Source organism: Symphalangus syndactylus, chromosome 5, assembly GCF_028878055.3.
Source record: "Symphalangus syndactylus isolate Jambi chromosome 5, NHGRI_mSymSyn1-v2.1_pri, whole genome shotgun sequence".
Lineage (NCBI taxonomy): Eukaryota > Metazoa > Chordata > Mammalia > Primates > Hylobatidae > Symphalangus > Symphalangus syndactylus.
Genome location: NC_072427.2, coordinates 41,721,624 through 41,736,846, shown reverse-complemented (window position 1 = coordinate 41,736,846; position 15,223 = coordinate 41,721,624). Strand labels below are relative to the sequence as shown.

Sequence of the window (15,223 nt, the reverse complement as noted above, 5' to 3'; positions counted from 1 at the left end):
CTATCAGTATGGTTTTCCTGTTCTTTGAACAGTTGCTTTAGATAATAGGGCTTCCACCAGTGTGCTGAAGAAAAAGAGCTTCAGTTTCATTTTTCTCAGCAAATTCTCTTTTTCAGACTTACTTACCTTTCATTACTGTTATTACTGTCTACTGTTTTCCTTTACTGTTCCCAGCCATTTTACCCTGTGTATTCTTTACTCTTTATTTTTTTTTTTTGGAAGCTGGGTCTCACTGTCGTCCAGGCTGGAGTGCCAATCTTGGCTCACTGCAACCTCTGCCTCCTGGGCTTAAGTGATCCTCCCACCTCAGCCTCCCAGTAGCTGGGACTACAGGCACATACCACCATGCCCAACTAATTTTTGTATTTTTAGTGGAGACAAGGTTTCACCATGTTGGCCAAGCTGGTCTTGAACTCCTGGCCTCAAGTGATCCACCCGCCTCAGCTTCCCAAAGTGCTTTGATTATAGGTGTGAGCCACTGTGGCCAGCCTACTGACTGATTTTAACTAACACTTATTATCCCTCTAGATTTATGTCTTTCATTTCCTTGTGAGTTACCTCCTCTGCCTCCTCTGATTATGTGTGTGAGTACAATGCATGCATTTTGGTGTGAATTTTGAGTTCTAGCGTTTTGTTCTTCCCTTAGTATCTGATCCAGACCTAGGCAAAACCATAGACACATGGAGGCTGTCCCCCGCACTCTTGTGCCTGCACTATCCCTCTGAGCCTTTTGCCCATTTTTTTCAATGTCTACTTTCTTCCTCCCCGCTCCCTTTTTTTTTCCCCAGTCTAGAAGTAATATTATAAAAATACCTTACACTGGTGTAGGCTTTACAGTTTTGGAGATTCACAGTCGTTAACAGCTTAGTATAACATACTGCATTATGTTTTCTTCCTGGGATATGTATTTGCATTCTAAAAGAGAACCCAGGAGCATCTGGCAGTGTGGATTATGGTTTTTGGCAAGAGGCCTTGCTTTATTTTCTCATCTATTGATCAAGCAAACCACCACCTGATACAAGGTCAAATGATTTCAATCTCTAGATAGCCAATCTTCTTTGTGCCACAAATTTGTGTAGAGAAGGGTAGGAAACTATAATCCTGATCTATGGAATACTATGAAGGTTATAGGAATTAGAAATCTAATTAAAACAAGTCTTGTTGATTTCCGAAGGATACCTCTTTTTCACGATACTTCTCCTTGAACTTATATTGTATCTCATTTCCTGAGGTTGCTTCGAACAGCATGTAGAAGTGCAGGAATCCTCCCATATGTTTCCAGCTAGAGGTGCTGGCAACTCTCTTTATGAATGTCTCTGATATATAACATTAAAATATAACAGAAGCCAGAAGCCACTAGGCTTCATCAGACATGAGAATCCCATACCCATTTTCCCTATGGTTGGCTTTTCTGTAACTTTTTTCCACTGTTTCTTTTTTCTTTTTTTTTTGAGACAGAGTCTCACTCTGTTGCCCAGGCTGGAGTGCAGTGGTGCGATCTTGGCTCACTGCAACCTCTGCCTCTCAGGATCAAGCGATTCTCTTGCCTCACCCTCCTGAGTAGCTGGATTACAGGCGCATACCACCACACCTGGCCATTATTTTTTTTTTTTTGTATTTTTAGTAGAGGCAGGGTTTCACCATGTTGGTCAGGCTGGTCTCGAACTCCTGACCTCAGGTGATCCACCCGCATTGACCTCCCAAAGTGCTGGGATTACAGGTGTGAGCCACTGTGCCCAGCCTCCACCATTTCTTTTCTGTGTTTAAGGGTAGCATATGAATTTATTTAGAATTGATGTTAGCCCTATTTTTATCTTATTTATTGAGTAAAGAGTTTTATCAGTTTTAAAAGTTGTAGCTTTTGGGTTGGGTGTGGTGGCTCACGCCTATAATCCTAGCACTTTGAGAGGCTGAGGCAGGTGGGTCACTTGAGGCTAGAAGTTCGAGACCAACCTGGCAACATGGCAAAACCCCGTCTCTACTAAAGAAACAAAAATTAGCTGGGTGTGGTGGCGCATACCTGTAATCCCAGCTACTAGAGAGACTGAGGCATGAGAATCTCTTGAACTTGGGAGGTGGAGGCTGCAGTGAGCTGAAATTGCACCACTGCACTCCACCCTGGGTGACAGAGTGAGACTGTTTCTCAAAAAAAAAAAAAAAAAAAAAAAGTTGCAGCTTTGGTATTTGGCTGCCTTTTAGAAAATATCAAGACCACCCTTTGGGCCGGGCGGTGGCTCACGCCTGTAATCCCAGCACTTTGGGAGGCCGAGGAGGGCGGATCATGAGGTCAGGAGATCGAGACCATCCTGGCTAACACGGTGAAACCCCATCTCTACTAAAAAAAATACAAAAAAATTAGCTGGGCGTGGTGGCGGGTGCCTGTAGTCCCAGCTACTCAGGAGGCTGAGGCAGGAGAATGGCGTGAACCCAGGAGGCAGAGCTTGCAGTGAGCGGAGATCGAGCCACTGCACCCCATGACGACTGAGCAAGACTCAGTCTCAAAAAAAAAAAAAAAAAAAAAAAAATACCACCCTTTGTAATTTACCTGTCTCTGTTTGAGCTAGAGTTCTGAGATGTAAGAAATGTAGTTGTCAGGCCAGGTGCAGTGGCTCACGCCTGTAATCCCAGCACTTTGGGAGGCCGAGGCAGGTGGATCACTTGAGGTCAGGAGTTCGAGACCAGCCTGGCCAACATGGTGAAACCCCGTCTCTACTAAAAAAACTACAAAAATTAGCCAGCCATGGTGGCAGGAGCCTTTAATCCCAGCTTCTGGGGAGGCTGAGGCAGGAGAATTGCTTGAACCTAGGAGGCAGAGGTTGCAGTGAGCCGAGATTGTGCCACTGCACTCCAGCCTGAGTGACAAGAGCAAAATTCTGTCTCAAAAATAAAAAATAAAAATAGAAAAAGAAATGTAGTTGTCTAATCTGTTATACCAGCCTCATTCTTGTTTCTGAATGAATGAGTTGAGAGTTTAGGAATAATTGCTCTTGACTAGCATTTACCAAACTATCCCATGGCATAGGTGTTCTCTGAAACACAAATTTGGGAAATATCTTTGGATTAAACATATCTGTTTACTGTAGAACATCTCAGAGCCCTTAATATGCTAGTGTGGATTATGACTCTCTATGAGGTGGATATAACATGCAGTGTTCTCAAAACTTCGAGCATAAATTAATCCCCCACTCGCACATGCACTACCTATTTACATACTACAGAACTGGTATCACGGTATTTACAGTTTAGGAAGTGTTAGTCTAAGTATGCTTGATTTTTCTTTATTCTCATAGGTCAACTCACTGAGAGAGAACCATCTAGGAAGTAGTTTCCTAACCTGTGACCTGTGTCTTCCTTCAGTATCTCCATATTCATTTATCACCTGGTTGAATTGCATTTTCTTTGAAAACTAATGTGGATCTAGTAATTTTTATTTCAACTGAAACTAACTTCCTGTGTGACTTGGACCACATTTTGCCTTTATATGCTGTTCCTTTTTCTTTTCCCCCCAAAATTCAGTAATTTACTTCTGACCTCACATTCTTGGCCTTTCTTTGACAAGTTAAAATACACTAAACCCTCACTATTTTTGGCATAGTGTGATCATTTAGTCCTCTTAAAAAAAGAAAGTCGAAAAGGTTTTGTTAGTGGTTGTTTTAAAATCAAGTGCACTACCCTGTTAAATGGCTTTAAAAAATATGTGCTTTCTCCTGAGCCATGAACTAGTAGTCTTCCTTTTATCTTCTAAGATTAGTATGGCCAGCATGACTAATTTGTGCCAGAAAAAATTCTTCTAGACCCTCAACCCTCCTGAGTAATGGCAGAGGATCAGCCTAGGGAAGGTAGAAGTGATATAGAAAAGGCTATGGGTTCAACTCAGGGTAAAAAGGTAGATGAGAGCCATCTCGTTAAAGCTTCTCCTGTGATTCCCCTGGAAGGAGCCCATGCCTTTTGCCAGCATTTTATCTGCCAGCAGCAGATGTAAGCTCTCAAAAACAGCAGGGAGGATGTTGACTGCAACAATGCATCAAGGCTGTGGTTTGTAACCTCAATAGTAAGGCAGTTAAAACTTTTTTTTTTTAACAAAGACATTTTGATTGCCAAATCCATAACCATTAGCAGCTGTGGTTTGAACAGTTCTCTAGACCTAACAAGTTTTCAAACAAAAAGTTGAGTTGGTGGCTTTTGTTTCTACGTGTCTGTGTTGTTTGTGCTATTTATATCCCTGCCTTCAATAGAAAATCTGATTTGTCTGAAATCACCAAGGTCATTGATTATTCTGTTTCTTCTGAACTGAATCCATTCCTTTCCTGCCAGCTTACTGACCCTTCAGTCTATTTGATCTTATGGCTTTTATAACAGCCAAGACCCTATCTTCAAGGAATTATGCTGAAGCAGTTATACTGCTGGGTGCCTGTTTCCAATAATTGACAGCAGTAGACTTGTAGTCTTCCAATAGGGAAGAGAATATTACTTGTTCTTTTTTCTAGAAAAGTATCTTCAGGATCTAGGAGAATTTGCTAGAAGAAAAGCAATTTTTAAAAATTAAAAAGAGTATCCAAGCAACATAGATCTTCAGGAAGATTCCAAGTATCACTTCATTTGTGGAAATCATCAGCTTCTATCACCAATGAATTGTCTGTGAGTCTGAGAGGTGAGAAATTAGAAAATGAAGGATTTAATAGTCAGTATTCAAACTAGGCACTGGAATTCAAAATGCAGTCCACAAATTCTCTTTTAAAATATGTGAAAATGTCCTGTCTGTTGTACTGAGAAAATCTGCCAATATATAGACCTGAAAATATTCCGATAGCAGCCCTCACGATGAGAGCTGTTATCTGAGACTCAACAAGAAGAAAAATTGTTATGTTACTAACAACTAGCTTAACCCTGGACAATTCATTAAAATCACAGCTCACTTGAGTGAGATATAGGGAATGTAGTTTTGGAATTCTCTTGAAGACTGGAACATTGACAGGCTGGGCACGGTGGCTCATGCCTGTAATCCCAGCACTTTGGGAGGCCGAGGCTGGTGGATCATGAGGTCAGGAGTTCAAGACCAGCCTGGCCAACATGGTGAAACCTTGTCTCTACTAAAAATACAAAAAAAAATTAGCTGGGCATGGTGGTGGGTGCCTGTAATCCCAGCTACTTGGGAGGCTGAGGCAGGAGAATCGCTTGAACCCGGGAGGCAGAGGTTGCAGTGAGCAGAGATTGCACCACTGCACTCCAGCCTGGGCAACGGCATGAGACTCCATCTCAAATTAAAAAAAAAAAGAAACTGGAACATTGACTAGAGTTTCTAGATCAAAACAGACTGTCTTTAGAGTTATTTGCAGCCTGGGTATTTTTTTTTTTTTTTTTTTTTTTTGAGACGGAGTCTCGCTCTGTCGCCCAGGCTGGAGTGCAGTGGCGCAATCTCGGCTCACTGCAAGCTCCGCCTCCCGGGTTCACGCCATTCTCCTGCCTCAGCCTCTCCGAGTAGCTGGGACTACAGGCGCCCGCCACCACGCCCGGCTAATTTTTTGTATTTTTAGTAGAGACGGGGTTTCACCGTGGTCTCGATCTCCTGACCTCGTGATCCGCCCGCCTCGGCCTCCCAAAGTGCTGGGATTACAAGCGTGAGCCACCGCGCCCGGCCTAGTCTGGGTATTAAGTACCCACTTAAATGGTTTCGGAAACAACCACGTGTGTATATATATATATATATATATATATATATATTTTATCCAAAGAGCATTGTGTTTTCTTTTTTCTTTTTTTTTTTTTTTGAGATGGAGTCTCACTCTGTCGTCCAGGGTGGAGTGCAGTGGAGTGATCTTGGCTCACTACAACCTCTGCCTCCCAGGTTCAAGTGATTCTCCTGCCTCAGCCTCCTGAGTAGCTGGGATTGCAGGCACGCACCACCACGCCTGGCTAATTTTTGTATTTTTAGTAGAGACGGGGTTTCACCATGTTGGCCAGGCTGGTCTCGAACTGTTGACCTCGTGATCTGCCTGCCTCGGCCTCCCAAAGTGTTGGGATTACAGGCATGAGCCACCGTGCCTGGCTGAGCATTGTGTTTTCTGTTGTACTTATCCTGAAGAGAGATGTGGAATATTACCACTTTTCCATGTATTTAGTGTTTTGGTTTTCATCTGAAAATAAACATGAAATTCTTAAGATTTTCATATATATTTATTCATTAATAAATACTTGAGCCAGGCGCAGTGGCTTACGCCTGTAATCCCACCACTTTGGGAGACCGATGCAGGCGGATCACTCAAGGTCAGGCTCTTGAGACCAGCTTGACCAGCTTGGTGAAACCCCATCTCTACTAAAAATAGAAAAATTAGCTGGGCATGATGGCGCACGCCTGTAATCCCAGCTACTTGGGTCACCGAGGCAGGAGAGTCACTTGATCCTGGGAGGCGGAGGTTGCAGTGAGCCGAGATTGCGCCACTGCACTCCAGCCTGGGTGACACAGCAAGACTCTGTCTGAAAAATAAATAAATAAATACGCCCGGGCGTGGTGACTCACGCCTTTAATCTCAGCAGTTCGGGAGGCCAAGATGGGCGGATCACAAGGTCAGGAGATCAAGACTATCCTGGCTAACAAGATGAAACCCCATCTCTACTAAAAATACAAAAAAAAATTAGCTGGGCATGGTGGTGGGTGCCTGTAATCCCAGCTACTCGGGAGGCTGAGGCAGGAGAATCGCTTGAACCCAGGAGGTGGAGGTTGTAGTGAGCCAAGATCACGCCACTGTACTCCAGCCTGGGCGACAGAGCAAGACTCCATCTCAAAAATAAATAAATTAAATAAATAAACACTTGAGAGCCTATTATAAATCAGACACTATTCTAAACCCTAAGAGAAACAAAAGGATGAATCAGCTGTGGATTCTGTCCTCAGATGTTTGAAAGACTTCTAGGTAGATATGTATATAAACCAAATATGAAATGTGAAGCTAACTGTCTTAAAAGAAGTAAAGACTGTCTCTGAGAAATATAAAGGAGGGAAAGGTTGCTTCTAGCTGGGAAAGATCCCAAAAGACTTTGTTTAAAAAGATGGTTTTGAATTAGCTTTGAAGGATAGTAATGAAATCTATCACTTTTGATCAGTTACTATGTGCCACATTCATCATGCTATTTTCTAATCCTTACAATAATTCCAAGCAGGGTGTCATTTCCCCTCCTTTAGGGATGAAATATCATCCCTAAAGTGTCAAGAGAGTTCAAATAACTTGTGTAATGTCCAAGGTGAGGAGTTCGAGACTAGCCTGGTCAACATAATGAAACCTCATCTCTACTAAAAATATTAAAAAAATTAGCCAGGTGTGGTGATGTGCACCTGTAATCCCAGCCACTTGGCAGGCTGAGGCAGGAGAATGGCATGAACCCAGGAGGCAGAGGTTGCAGTCAGCTGAGATCGCACCATTGCACTCCAGCCCGGGCAACAGTGCGAGACTCCATCTCAAAAAAATAAATAAATAAAAAATAACTTACGTAATGTCAGTTAATGGTAGAGTTATGGTTTTGCTGTTCAAGTGTTTCTACTGAGATGGTAGAAAAGCATATTACAAGGATGAGGAGTAATGGGAGCAAAGGCACAGAGGTGAAAAGTTATTGGCCCCTATGGAGAATAATGGCAAACCAGTTCATTGAAAGAAGAGTGTGAGTATAGAGCAAGCTTGTCCAAGCTGTGGCCCGTGGGACGCATGTGGTCCAGGAAGGCTTTGAATGAGACCAAACACAAATTTATAAACTTTCTTAAAACATTATGAGATTTTTTGTGTGTGATTTTTTTTTTTTTTTAAGCTCATCAGCTATCGTTAGTGTATTTTATATGTGGCCCGGGACAATTCTTCCAGTGTGGCCCAGAGAAGCCAAAAGATTGAATACCCCTGGTATAGAGGAACAAGCAGCAAACAAAAAATGAAATGGGGAGTCCCTCTGAACCTAATCTGCTTCTGGGACTGCCCAATAAAAAAAAAAAAATTAAAAGGGGCTGGGCACAGTGGCTCACACCTGTAATCCCAGCACTTTGGAAGGCCGAGGCAGGCAGATCACCTGAGGTCGGGAGTTCGAGACCAGCCAGACCAACATGGAAAAACCCCATCTCTACTAAAAATATAAAATTAGCCAGGCGTGGTGGTGCATGCCTGTAATCCCAGCTACCCCAGAGGCTGAGGCAGGAGAGTCACTTCAACCCAGGAGGCAGAGGTTGCAGTGAGTCGAGATTGTGCCATTGCACTCCAGCCTGGGCAACAAGAGCGAAACTCCATCTCAAGAAAAAAAAAAAAAAATGAAAAGATAGGTTTGGTCAGATGATAGATAGTTTTGAATGATAGGCATTCAAATCTATCAAATGATAGACATGTCAGTTGTGGGATGGGAAAGAGTGTTTTGAAGTTTTTTTGAGGCATTAACATGATCTGAGGCTTGCTTGAGGGAAAACTAATTTGGCAGAAATGTGGAAGATGGAGTGGAGATATTGTGAAGATAGGAAGACTAGTGAGAAGACAGTTAGGTGTAGTCCAGGATAGAGATATTTGAAAAATATGTTCTAGGATAATGCCAGTGAAATGAGGCAGGACAGGAACAATGATGCAAGAGGCTTTATGTAGGTAGAATCAATGACTTGATATGTAGCCTTCATTTTACCTTTAAGTAAACCAAGGCTTAGAGAAAGTGGTCTATTTGATCTAGAAAGAATATGCTGTAGTCTCACTGTCTACTTGGAATCTGTTCAAGACTCCTTGGTTTGTCATCTAGTCTACTAGGTAAACCAAGTGGCAACTTACCTTCTAATTTAAGATATTATTGGCCAGGCATGGTGGCTCACGCCTGTAATCCGAGCACTTTGGGAGGCTCAGGTGGGCAGGTCACTTGAGCCCAGGAGTTCGAGACCAGCCTGGGCAACCTGGTGAAACCCCGTCTCTACAAAAAAATACAAAAATTAGCTGGGCATGGTGGCGTGCACCTATAAACTCAACTACTAAGGAGGCTGAGGTGGGAGGATCCCTTGAGCCAGGGAGGCAAAGGTTGCAGTGAGCAGATTGCACCACTGCACTCCAGCCTGAGTGACAGAGACCCCATCTCAAAAAAAAAAAAAAAAAAAAAAAGATGCCAGGTGCAGTGGCTCACGCCTGTAATCCCAGGACTTTGGGAGGCCACGGCGGGCAGATCACAAGGTCAGGAGTTCAAGACCAGCCTGGTCAATGTGATGAAACCCCATCTCTGCTAAAAAATACAAAAAAATCTGCCGGGCATGGTGGCACGTGCCTGTAATCCCAGCTACTCGGAAGGCTGAGGCAGGAGAATCGCTGGAACCTGGGTGGCGGAGGTTGCAGTGAGCCGAGATCGCGCCACTGCATTCCAGCCTGGGCGACAGAGCGAGACTGTCAAAAAAAAAAATATTTATTATTGCTTAGAATATTATATACTCATACATTCATTAAGTATTTATTAACTGTCTGTCATGTGCCAGGCACTGTGTTAAATACTAAGGATCCGGAGTTTTAACAACATTATTCCATCCCCTCTAGAACTTTAAGTATACTAGATGAAACTGAGACAAGAAAACCCAACATAATAATTATCACATGAATAGTGGAATACACTAAGGAAGGGACCCAGCTGTTAACTTTGCGTGGCTGGAAGTGGGATGGGAGGGGGAGTGTAAAGGAAGCTTCTAAAAAAAAGACAAGTCCTGCAGAAGCAGTGCTTCCTGGGATACCATAATGGTAGATTGAAAAAAAAAAAAAAAAAACCTGAAGAAAGTGAAATTTATATTTTCTTCAATAAACCATTCTACATCATGTCATCATGCCCTTGTCCACTAGGACAGCTCCTGCTCATCCTTTAAAACATCTCAGGCTGGGCGGGGTGGCTCACGCCTGTAATCCCAGCATTTTGGGAGGCCGAGGCATGTGGATCACCTGAGATCAGGAGTTCGAGACCAGCCTGACCAACATGATGAAACCCTGTCTCTACTAAAAATACAAAAATTAGCCAGGTGTGGTGACATGTACCTGTGTTCCCAGCTACTCAGGAGGCTGAGGCAGGAGAATCCCTTGAATCCAGGAGGCAGAGGTTGCAGTGAGCTGAGATCGTGCTATTGCACTCCAGCCTGGGCGACAGAACGAGACTCCGTCTCAAAAGAAAAAAAAATCAGCCAGGCACGTTGGCTCACACCTGTAATCCCAGCACTTTGGGAGGCTGAGGCGGGCAGATCACGAGGTCAAGAGTTCAAGACCAGCCTGGGCAGTATGGTGAAACCCTGTCTCTACTAAGAATATAAAAATTGGGCTGGGCGCGGTGGCTCACGCCTGTAATCCTAGCACTTTGGGAGGCCGAGGCGGGTGGATCATGAAGTCAGGAGATCGAGACCATCCTGGCTAACATGGTGAAACCCCATCTCTACTAAAAATACAAAAGATTAGCTGGGTGTGGTGGCAGGTGCCTGTTGTCCCAGCTACTTGGGAGGCTGAAGCCGGAGAATGGTGTGAACCCGGGAGGCGGAGCTTGCAGTGAGCCAAGATGGCGCCACTGCACTCCATCCTGGGTGACAGATTGAGACGCCGCCTCAAAACAAAAAAAACAACAAAAAAACGAAAAAAAAAAGAATATAAAAATTAGCTGGGCATGGTGGCGGACGCCTGTAATCCCAGCTACTCAGGAGGCTGAGGCAGAGAATCGCTTGAACCAAGGAGGCGGAGGTTGCAGTGAGCTGAGATCGCGCTACTGCACTCTAGCCTGGGCGACAGAGCAAGACTCCATCAACAAAAAAAAAAATCTCAGATGTTACTCTCTAAAGTCTTCCCTGACCCCAGCCCATTTCCTACCTAACAGGATTAATTTCCTTCTTTTCTTTTTTTTTTTTTTTTTTTTTTTGAGACGGAGTCTCGCTCTGTCGCCCAGGCTGGAGTGCGGTGGCGCGATCTCGGCTCACTGCAAGCTCCGCCTCCCGGGTTCACGCCATTCTCCTGCCTCAGCCTCTCCGAGTAGCTGGGACTACAGGCGCCCGCCACCACGCCCGGCTAATTTTTTGTATTTTTAGTAGAGACGGGGTTTCACCGTGGTCTCGATCTCCTGACCTCGTGATCCGCCCGCCTCGGCCTCCCAAAGTGCTGGGATTACAAGCGTGAGCCACCGCGCCCGGCCCAGGATTAATTTCCTTCTTTGGGCTCCTACTGTGTTCATACTTCTATTACTGCTTTTTTTTTTTTTTTTATTTGTTGACATGTAGTTCTTTAGGTGACCATCTATGCCTTTTTTTTTTTTTTTTTTTTTTTAATAAGGAGTCTCACTCTGTTGCTTGGCTGGAGTGCAGTGGCGCGATCTCGGCTACAGGTTGTGTGCCACCACGCCCAGCTGATTTTTGTATTTTTAGTACAGACGGGGTTGCACCATGTTGGCCAGGATGGTTTCCATCTCCTGACCTCGTGATCTGCCTGCCTCAGCCTCCCAGAGTGCTGGGAATACAGGCATGAGCCTCCAGGCCTTGGCCTAGGTGACCATCTATGTCTTATTCACTTTTATATCTCCAGTGTCCTAACATACAGCCTGCCATGTAGTAGGTGCACAGTAAGTGGTCATGACAATAAATAGAGAGGCAGACAATGGTAGATATATGAAAAATCTTGGCCGGGTGTGGTGGCTCATGCCTGTGATCCCAGCACTTTGGGAGGCCGATGTGGGTGGATCACGAGGTTGGGAGTTCAAGAGCAGCCTGGCCAACATGGTGAAACCCTGTCTCTACTAAAGATTAAAAAAAAAAATTAGCCAGGCACATACCTGTGATCCCAGCTACTCGGGATTCTGAGGCAGGAGAATCTCTTGAACCCGGGAGGCAGAGTTGCAGTGAGCTGAGGTCGCACCATTGCACTCCAACCTGGGTGACAGGGTGAGACTCCATCTCAAAAAAAAAAAAAAAAAAAAATGCCGTATGAAAGGATTTGAACTGTGTTCTAAAGATACCCATATAAAGTCGTGTTACTTTTTCTTTTTGTGTTTTTGAGACAGAGTCTCACTCTGTCGTGCAGGCTAGAGGGCAGTGGTGCGATCTCGGCTCACTGCAACCTCCACCTCCCAGGTTCAAGCGATTCTCCTGCCTCAGCCTCCTGAGTAGCTGGTATTACAGGCGCATGCCACCACGTTTAGCTAATTTTTTGTATTTTCGGTAGAGACGGGTTTCGCCATGTTGACCAGGCTGGTCTTGAACTACTATCCTCAGGTGATTCGCCCGCCTGGGGTTCCCTAAATGCTGGGATTATAGGCCTGAGCCACCACACCCAGCCAAAGTCATGTTTCAAAAGGATTGTCCTGGCAGCCGTAGGAAGGATGTACTGGATGGGGCAAGCCTGAAAACAGAGATGATTTAGGAAATTATCATGGTTGTCCAGGTGAGTTATGATGAAGGTCTGCAGCAATGCTGTGTCAGTTGAGTTGAAGAGAAAGGATCTGATGATTGGAATGTTTAGGAGGTAAAGTTTGTAGGACTTAGTAATTTGACTGGATATGAAGGGTGAGAGAAGTCTAGGATCAACTTGGGTTTCTTTTTTGTTCTAAAAGATATGTTATTTGATAAAAGAGTATTGTTGACATTCATAACACCAGATTGCTTCACAATGACCTTACCTTGATGTTAAGTGAAGTCAAAGATCTCTTAGAGCACTACCTCAGAATAGTTTTCAGTTGAGTCAGACTAGCCATTGGGAAAATAAAATCTAAAATTGGCACAGCCCTTAACTCAAGAGAAGTCTTCAGCATTCTGAGGTAATAGTCTCAGAGTGGACTTTGTTGGTTGAAGACCTTACCATGTACTGTCATTCATTCATTTATTTATTTATTTATTTTGAGTTTCTCTCTTGGTGCCTAGGCTGGAGTGCAATGGCATGATCTCAGCTCACCACAACCTCCGCCTCTCAGGTTCAAACGATTCTCCTGCCTCAGCCTCACGAGTAGCTGGGATTACAGGCATGCACCACCACATCTGGCTAATTTTGTATTTTTAGTAGAGACAGGGTTTCTCCATGTTGGTCAGGCTGGTCTCGAACTTCCAACCTCAGGTGATCCACCTGCCTCGGCCTCCCAAAACCGTCTTTAATTAAAAGCAATTTTCTTCTGGTTTTCACTAGTTTAAGTTGGAGTGGAAGCCATTATATTAAAATGAAGACCAAAAATAATTGTCATGAGTGGGTGATTCCCAGTTAGGCCTTGAAGAATCAGGCCAGAAAAGCTATGAGGTTAATTTTAGAGAAAATAAACTTGAGTTTTTTTTTTTTTTTTTTTTTTTTGAGATGGAGTCTCACTCACCCAGACTGGAGTGCAGTGGCGTGATCTCGGCTCACTGCAAGCTCCGCCTCCCAGGTTCACGCCATTCTCCTGCCTCAGCCTCCTGAAGCTGGGACTACAGGCGTCCGCCACCACACCCGGCTAATTTTTTTGTATTTTTAGTAGAGACGGGGTTTCACCATGTTGGTGAGGATGGTCTCGAACTGCTGACCTCATGATCCGCCCACCTCGGCCTCCCAAAGTGCTGGGATTACAGGCTTGAGCCACCATGCCCGGCCTGTTTGAGTTCTTTTATGTGGAGGTTCTAGCATATGATTCCACAGGGCACAGAAAACCACAGTGGAAATGTTACTGTCAATAGAATGAGACCTGGTTGTAGCTGCTTCAATCAGATTGTCTTCCACAAATGGCTATAAGATCCGTAAGTTTGTGTATGTCTTCTCACTTATTTCTTTCACCTGGTACATATATGGATTGTCTCTGTAGCATTGAGCTGGAAGCCCCTGTCTTAGATACTAGGCATGTGACTTGAATTGGGTTACTGGTATATAGGAGTTCAACTATCCCACTTTGGGCCAACTGGTATGATCTTTATTCAACCCTAGTCAAATATTCAGTCGTCATCTGGTCAAAGTATTATGATCAGTAGGTCACCCTGAAGTAAGAAAACATTTATCTTCCAGTAGAGTGGGGCCTGGGATGGTAGTTATCCTGTGACACCTTGAATTGCTTTGAAGGAAAATACAAATGAGAACTGTTTATCACAGAGCACAGTTGCTTGCGGGATATGCTTCCTTGGATCTGTTCTTGCACCTCTTTATCAGACTCATTTCCTTCTCTCTTTCTGCATATTATCACCTCAGTCTTCTTGGAGTTGGTTTTCAGCTAACGAGATTTCAGACCCTGATTTCATGTTCTATCTAGTTCCTCAAAGTTCAAACCAAGAAAGCCTACAGCAAATGTATGTTCTTTGTTAATGAATTCCCTATTATTGTTGCTTTAGTTATTAGTTCTTCAACTAACAACTTATAAATCTTTTTTTTTTTTTTTGAGATGGAGTTTCGCTCTTGTTGCCCAGGCTGGAGTGCAATGGCGTGATCTTGGCTCACTGCAACCTCCACCTCCCAGGTTCAGGCGATCCTCCTGCCTCAGCCTCCTGAGTGGCTGGGATTACAGGTGCCCGCCATCACGCCCGGCTAATTTTTTGTATTTTTAGTAGAAATGGGGTTTCACCATGTTGGCCAGGCTGGTTTTGAACTCCTGGCCTCAAGCAATCCACCTGTCTCGGCCTCCCAAAGTGCTAGGATTACAGGCATGAGCCACCATGCCTGGCCAACGTATAAATCTTTTTTTTTTTTTTTTTTGAGACGGAGTCTCGCTCTGTCACCCAGGCTGGAGTGCAGTGGCGCAGTCTCGGCTCACTGCAAGCTCCGCTTCCCAGGTTCACGCCATTCTCCTGCCTCAGCCTCTCCGAGTAGCTGGGACTACAGGCGCCCGCCACCACGCCCGGCTAATTTTTTGTATTTTTAGTAGAGACGGGGTTTCACTGTGGTCTCGATCTCCTGACCTCGTGATCCGCCCGCCTCGGCCTCCCAAAGTGCTGAGATTACAAGCGTGAGCCACTGCGCCCGGCCGCCAACGTATAAATCTTGTATCTGGAGACAGATATAAGATTTACAGATCATCTGGGAATTTGTTGTGAAGAGTGACATAGTTTAGGAGTTATTGATCATTTCAGTACAAGAATGAATAAGAATGAAGGAAAGGCTTGAAGATTTGGTGAAAATGCCCATTTTCCACTGAATCAGTGGTGGTTGACCAAAACTGCTAACCAATTTTTTCTCTTATGAAAATGGCAAAAGAAATTATATATATATATGTATGTATGTATGTATTTAGTCTTCTAAAAAAAATAAAATTAGCCAGGTCTGGTGGTGTGCACCTG

The 15,223-nt window shown here is 44.2% G+C and overlaps 1 protein-coding gene across 3 annotated transcripts in view; it reads left to right on the top strand.

Moving 5' to 3' along the window:
* Window positions 1-15,223, top strand: part of TRIP4 (thyroid hormone receptor interactor 4) — a 74,666-nt gene that overhangs the window by 43,448 nt on the left and 15,995 nt on the right. The window contains exon 12 of one of the 3 annotated variants that reach the window (XR_008657683.2): window positions 4,488-4,651. The exons of the other annotated variants lie outside the window; for them this stretch is intronic. The gene's annotated coding sequence lies outside the window, so the exon portion shown is untranslated. The remainder of the gene's footprint in view (window positions 1-4,487; window positions 4,652-15,223) is intronic. 3 annotated transcript variants of the gene reach the window in all.